The sequence below is a fragment of the Pteropus vampyrus genome, unplaced genomic scaffold (assembly GCF_000151845.1).
Source record: "Pteropus vampyrus isolate Shadow unplaced genomic scaffold, Pvam_2.0 Scaffold158, whole genome shotgun sequence".
Classification (NCBI taxonomy): domain Eukaryota; kingdom Metazoa; phylum Chordata; class Mammalia; order Chiroptera; family Pteropodidae; genus Pteropus; species Pteropus vampyrus.
The window spans coordinates 500,287-506,989 of record NW_011888939.1 but is presented as its reverse complement, the minus strand read 5'-3'; the positions used below and the strand labels follow the sequence as shown (position 1 = coordinate 506,989).

The 6,703-nt window shown below is 48.9% G+C and overlaps 1 long non-coding RNA gene across 1 annotated transcript; it reads left to right on the top strand.

Moving 5' to 3' along the window:
* LOC111745590 lies at nt 1–4,286 on the top strand. The gene is made up of 2 exons (XR_002782714.1): nt 1–54; nt 1,848–4,286. It is a non-coding gene; the product is annotated as an uncharacterized LOC111745590 (long non-coding RNA).
* Nucleotides 4,287–6,703: the final 2,417 nt, after the last annotated feature.

Below are 6,703 nucleotides of genomic sequence, written 5' to 3'. Positions count from 1 at the left end.
GTCAGGAGGCCGGGCAGTCGCAGTAGTTTGTGCTTGTGTCTGTTTCACTTTACAGTAAACACTGGGGTCGTGTCAAGGAAGTATTGCAGTTTTAATAATCACAAAATGCTTAGTTTCGCTTATGTGTTTGTCCCTAATCAGAGTCACTGATTGATCTGTTCTTATTGGGGGATGTGCTGCTGCTGCCGTCTAAAACTTACATTAAGTTTTTATTTAAAGCGCTTGTGCGTTTTGAAGGAAGTTTAATAACTCTTAGAGTTTAGCTAAAGAGGATCAGCCGAATTATTCCGTGGGTCTGTATAGGGATAAACATGGTGACCGCTTTACTAGAACGAGGCTTCTGTCTGCAGGGGCTGGGCCCAGCGGCGTTCTTGACTCTGAAATCCCGCCAGCACCTGCCTCAGCCTGAATTTCTGCCCACCCAGAAATTTGGGGGACCCCCCCTTCCTGCCCGCCCCCACTCGCGGAGGTTAAGCCACTGACCTGTGAGAATGAGAGATTTTGAATAAGAGGCAGCATCCCAAACAGTGCGCTTCTCGCTTTCACTCAGGGTCAGCGCCCCTGGTGATAGGGCGTTGCCCAGTGGGAAGTGGGAGCGACACCAGGTGTCTTCAGACGCGCCACCTCTCCTGCTTGAAGCCTGCCACACCCTCGACCTTCCTGGAACGTCCCCGCTCTGGTCAGGGTGTTCCAGCTGTCACTGTAATCGCTGGGTCAGGAATGGCCGGAGAACGCGACGGGCCCGCTCTGTGTAAGGGCAGGGGCAGAGTCTATACAAATTAGTCCTTCTAAGCGGCAACACTGTTGCATTTGGGGAGTCTGAGAGCCCCACACCTGTATCACACTTTCTCTGCCTAGAGTTAATTTGTTCCTATTGTTCCAGATAAGAAATTGATAGCCTGTTATGCCTGATATTTACTCTGAAATCCTCTTGCGTCTACCACCCAGATCTCAGGCAATCTCTGTCTATTCCATCTGCCAAACTACCAGTTATTTTCCAGTGTCAGAAGCTGTTAGAACCACTGGCCAAGCTTGCGGCTCGGTGTGACATTTTCCCACTTCTCCCTCCTAAGAAGGTTTTGAGGATGCTGCTGTTGAAGCACGTACATTGGACCTGTGAGTGAGTTCCACAGGTTAATCAGGTTTAAAGAACGTTAAAGGTGATCAGTATTAAAACGTTTTCTGTCGTGATCATCACGGCGTCAGGTAGGAAGTGGAGAACTTGCCGCTTGTCGGTGCTTGGTAAGCGGGAGGGAGGATGTCGGCGCTGGTTGACGGCGCACCCGCGGTTAAACCGCACTGGAGCTCGGTGGGTGCCGGCCGTGCCTGCAGCAAGACCCGGGAGTCACATCACTGGTGATGCCGAGCGTCTGTGCTTCCCGCCTGCCCCAGACGCCTCCCGCCTCCCGCCTCCCTCTCCCTCTCCCTCTCGCTAGCCACTCCTGTTCGCTCAGCTTCAAGACACGCTCAGAGTTAACAGAGTTCGTGTTTGAAAGAAAAATAGATTGGTGATAAAATTTCTAAAAGCCAAATCACGTAGTTGTGTCTCTCTTCCTAGAAGAAACCATTAAACGGTAATTTTTCTTTTTAAAGGTGATCGCGTTAGTTGTTAGCTTGGTAAATCCTATCTGGTTTCCTTCAGGACTTTTTCTCAGAGTGTGGAATAACTCTCGCCTGGACTTTGGGCTGGAGTGTGCTAGATTCTAGCTCCCTGTCCCGGCCCCCTACCAGGGTTATTCTTGACAAGCAAAAATTCTGGGCAAAGCTAAGCTGAATGGGTTGTATTCAGAGTCAGCAGTCCTAAATTTTTTAAGGGAAATGTATATTCTCCCCGTTTTTCTTTTTAGAGATTGGGCAGCACAAACAGCAAAACAAATGAATCTTTACAGTGAGCCCACGTGGACTGCTTCGAGTCCGTGCGTGGCTTTGTGACTCCTGGCGACTGTACCTTTATGCTCTCAGCCCGCCCTCCGTGTGTAGGTGGCGTTTAGCCTGCGGTGAGTCCGCAGAGCGTCTCAGGGGTCTCACCTTTCCCTTCAAGTTGTCGGAGTTTTAAAATGCCTCCAAGGAGCCAACCGGAGAGAGCTGCTTCATTTTAGTTACGAGTTTGAGTATCAACTGGCAGCTTCAAGCAGAGTTTTAGACTGTCTGTCTCATGCCTCAGCGTCACATAGCTTTTAAATGTTCTTTTCTGAAGCCGAAAGAGGTTTCTGGAGTTAAGATCTTCACGTCTGCTGACATGATGTCTGCTCTTCAAACTGATTAGAGAGCATGTGAAATCTGACCGTCTCAAAGTGAATCAAGTCAAATTTGCAGAATGGAAAGTTGCTCCCAGTGACATCTGAAGCACTGTTGCATCGCAGTCCTGGTGACGCAGCAGGATTTTGCAGAAGATTGCGAACTCATTTCTAGGGCACAGACACAGATCAGTATTAGGACTCGTCAGCGAGGCTGAGTCTGGGAGCTAGGCTGCAGCCTCTCATGTGCATGCAGAGAGTTTGTTTTAAGACAGGGCTGTTCTGAAAACTTGGTGTGGGAATCGACACATTTAACACGGGAATGGTTGTTTATAAAGATGTCCTGTCAAGAAGTTAATCCTTTTGGTAATGGATATTTCTCCCCCAACCTCTTTACCCAGGTAGGTGATTCAGCTTTTCTTATCTTGCGTTTTCTTTGAGTCATATCTATGCTCTGGGATGGGGGGAGGGGGAGACTTAGTATACAATCCCAGGTCTTAGCGAGTTTATTTGGAGCAATGGTATATGGATTACCAATGTGCTGTGTTCATTCATTGCAGGCTCGGGAGGAGCTGAAAAGGGGGAATGATGAGACTCTCATACCGACACCCGGTATAGGCTGCCTAGTTGAAATGCTGTAAATGGGTCGGGTAGAATTAAATTCCAGAACTCTAAATGTTATGTTTACTTCTAAGGTGAAATTTTGCTTACCTCCCATCACAGGATCCCGTTACTTTCGTAAAAAGATCCTGTAAAGTGGTCATATTGGACAGCGTAAGAGGCTGTGATGGCTTTCAGACGGTTCATACTTTACCATTTATGTTTGGCTAACAGGCCGCTAGGGTTTAGGGTGTTTTAATTTTGGTACTAATGCCGAATTAAAGGCAAAAATGAATTCTGTGTTTTTCAAGACTTCGACTCAGATGTGTACTTTAATGTATGAAAGGACAGTGAATATCAAACTCGTTTATACAGGAATAAGACTGTATAGAAAAATAAGTCTGTGTTGTGTATAGCGAATATATTTCATGTTTACCCAGCGCCTGTGCTGATCTTCGTGCTCGGCTTCGAATTTGTGTATGTTTACATATGACGTTTTTGGAAATAAAAAGAACAGACGTCTAAATACTTAAGGTTATAAAAAGGAGATGGTTTTTAATGTTTGCCATCTGATTAGGTGGCGTGTTACAGATTTTTAGCGTTTAAATAAAATGACTTTAAGAATAACACCGCATTTTGCTTGGCGTACCCCCACCCCTACCCCTGCCCCGGAAAAACTGGCTGCTTCTCCCGTCGTATAGATGTACATAGCGTTCACGATTAGATTGTAAGCTCCTTGAGGGCAGGGACTGTCCGCTTCGTCTTGGTGGCTCCTGCAGCACCTAGTGCCAAGTGCCTTGCACAGAGTAGGTGCTCGTGACGTGTACAGCGAGTGAGTGACTTCCTGCCACCTTCTAGGTGAAGCATGGCTCACTTTTCCCCGTGAGTTCCAAACCGATGACCAGGAGGGGGTCAATTTCTTTCTTGGGTTTGAACTGAGCTTCGATGGACCCAGACCATGCCATGTCCTTAGCACTCTTTAGCCTTCTTTTCCCGAAGATGGTATATCAGTGTCCTGAGCTTTTACTTAATATTAGGGCAGACGTTTCTGGGGAAGTTTGAAGTGGGGAAGAGCAAATGAAATGGGAATTTTGGAGGGTGCTTGTCAGTGTTCAGCTCTGTGGGGGGCAACCTTATTTTAGTCATCAGTAAAGAATAGGGGACCAGGTCCTCTCTTTCTTTACCAGACAGCTGGTTGGCCGACTCTCCAGTTAATGAAAGACGATTGGTTTTTAGCTTTTTCCCATTTTGGATGCCCCTGAACTGCTCATATGAGTCTCGTCCGTAGAGTTGAATAACATTGCTGTGAATATCCAGTGCTGTACATAATGGCAGTTTTGTAAATGTGAAATAACCTCGGATATCTCGTGTTTTGTATGCAGAGCCACTAGTATTGTTATCTTGGCCACTTTTTGTATTCAAAATAAATAAACAACAGAATTATTTGTATATGGCGTACTTGTTTTATCGGGCTCACGTGGATCGTAGTGAAGCTTAGAAACCTTGAGGCCTGAGCAGCACCTGCAGGGGTGAGTAATGCCCAGGTGTGAGCAGAGCAGGAAGGAGCTGTGTGTGTGTGTGTGTGTGTGTGTGTGTGTGTGTGTGTATGCGCGTGAGAGAAACGGCCATGAGCAGCTGCCTCGGGATCAGTTCCGTGTGTCTTTGATCATTTGCCAGAAAACGTATGAGAATCGTAAGGGGGAGTGAGCAGCGGAGCTTCGGTGGTGTGTGAGAGCACGTGCGAACGTCAGGTAAATGGGACCCGCAGAGCCCTCAGACCAAGTACCGAGGGCAGGGATTCCACTCCGTAACTCAGACCACACTCCTGAGTACCGGGCACACGCCAGACACGATAAACGGCACGAAACACGCGCCTCGACGTAGACTAAAACCGCTAAAACTCAAAAAGTCGTGAGCGAAAAAAGACACATCGCCTTAAAAGGAGCAGGGATAAGCCGTTCCGCTGGATCCTGGCTGGGAATGATGATTGCGAGACTGCCACGGAAGGCGCCTTCCAAGGGTTGAAAGAAAGTGACTGCCAACCTAGGGTTCTGAACTCGGCAAAAGATGTCCTTTAAGAAGGACAGGAGAGACATTCTCGGACCAACGGAAACGGACAGTAAGGCGTCGCCCGCAGAGCAGCGCTGAAGGCCGACGCGCAGGGCCTCGGGGGGGGGACGGCGGTCCGGAGCAGCGGCGGGAGCGAACATCGACAAGGCAGAACCGGTGGGAAACGCTGTGACACCGAAACGCGCGTCTTCTGAGAGACGCGAGGGAGGCGTGACCCCGGGTCAGGCGCCTTTAAACCTTTGCGTTGGCAGAGCAGGCGAAGCCGCTCGTCTGGATGAGACTGCAGGTTTCCTCAGCTGAGAGAGGGGTATGCCTGGAATGGTTCGAAAATAACCCGAAAGGGAGAAAAGAAACGAACAGAATAGGATGGGAAAATGAAAAGCAAACAAGATAATGGCTTTACACCCAAAATGTGATTACCTTGGATGTCAATGGACAAATGATTTGTTAAAGCAAAGATTGTCAGGCTGGTCTCGAACACACCATGTTGCTTATAAGTGAGAACCATAAGATACAAGGATACAGGAAGAGTTAAAGGATGCTACAGTGAACTCCGTGAATCTAAGCAAAGGTAGTTGATAGTCCATTTATGTCCCCCAGGCTGCATGCTATCATTGTCTTATAGTTTTGTTTGACGTACATTATAAACTCAACATATAAGCTGCTTTGTTCTAAATAGTCACTTGCCTTAGCTCAGGTCACCATTACGAAATACCATAGGTGGCTTTTGAACAACAGGAATTTACTTCTCTCAGTTCTGGAGGCTGAAAAGTCCAAGATCAAGGGGCCAGCAAGGTAAGTTTCATTCTGAGGCCACTTCTCTTGGCCGATAGGTGGCTGCCCTCGCTCGGTGTGATCACGGGACCTCTTCTTCGTGCCTGAGTGCAGAGAGCAAGGTCCCTGGCGTCTCTTACAACGGCGCTGATCTTATCATGGGGACTCCCCTTTGGCTGAAGTAAAGCGGTGGCACTAAGTGAGAGCACGATGGTGGCTGTCCCCAGGCCAGGATTGACAGCAAGAGTTGCCGCCAAGGAATTGGACTCCCTCGTGTCGCCGAGAACACGATTCCAGAATCGCAGACCCAGGGGTGGTACTGAGCTGCTAAGGGACAGGAAGTACAATTAGTACCACGGGCGGGCTGGAGTGGCAACAGCAGCAGTCTTGTCATACGGGGCTCTGTGGCCGTGGCTAGTAGACCGGGGGTTCTTATGCGCGAGATCGACGGGTAGACGAGAGAGCACGGTTTGGTTTTAACCCCAAATGGGGGCCGGTGGGCTTGAAAGCCCACTGGAGTCATTTCCGCGGCCCCGGAGTTGGTATGCGGGTGGTTGTACCTAACGTCGGTTCTCCGACCTGTGACAAAGGGCCAGGCGAAGCCCCTGAGACAGCTGCCACAGGTGCAGGTAGCAGGTCAGGTGCTGTAACTCGAGCACTTAATACAGATTAATGTCACCTTCAAAGACAAATACTGTGGCGTGCTGGTCTCCATCACATCTCTGTCCAGAGCACCAGCCTGGCCCTGCAAAGCCAGGTGGTCACCACGGATGATAGCGGGCGGCTCAAAACGTCATCAAGTCGTAGCCGATTGTAACATCCGCTAGAACAGGGAGGTAGAGCTTCTGACGATTGACGATGTACTGACGAGGCGAAGGCCTTGTTTCGGTGTCCACCAGAGGCGAGGATCAGCCGCAGTTTGCATTCGCCTAGGAAAGGCTGAAGGTCACAGCCACTCTGTTTCCTCGTATGGGGAAACAGAGCTTAATGTCGAGGAATTTTAAAGGATGTGACTAATCGTA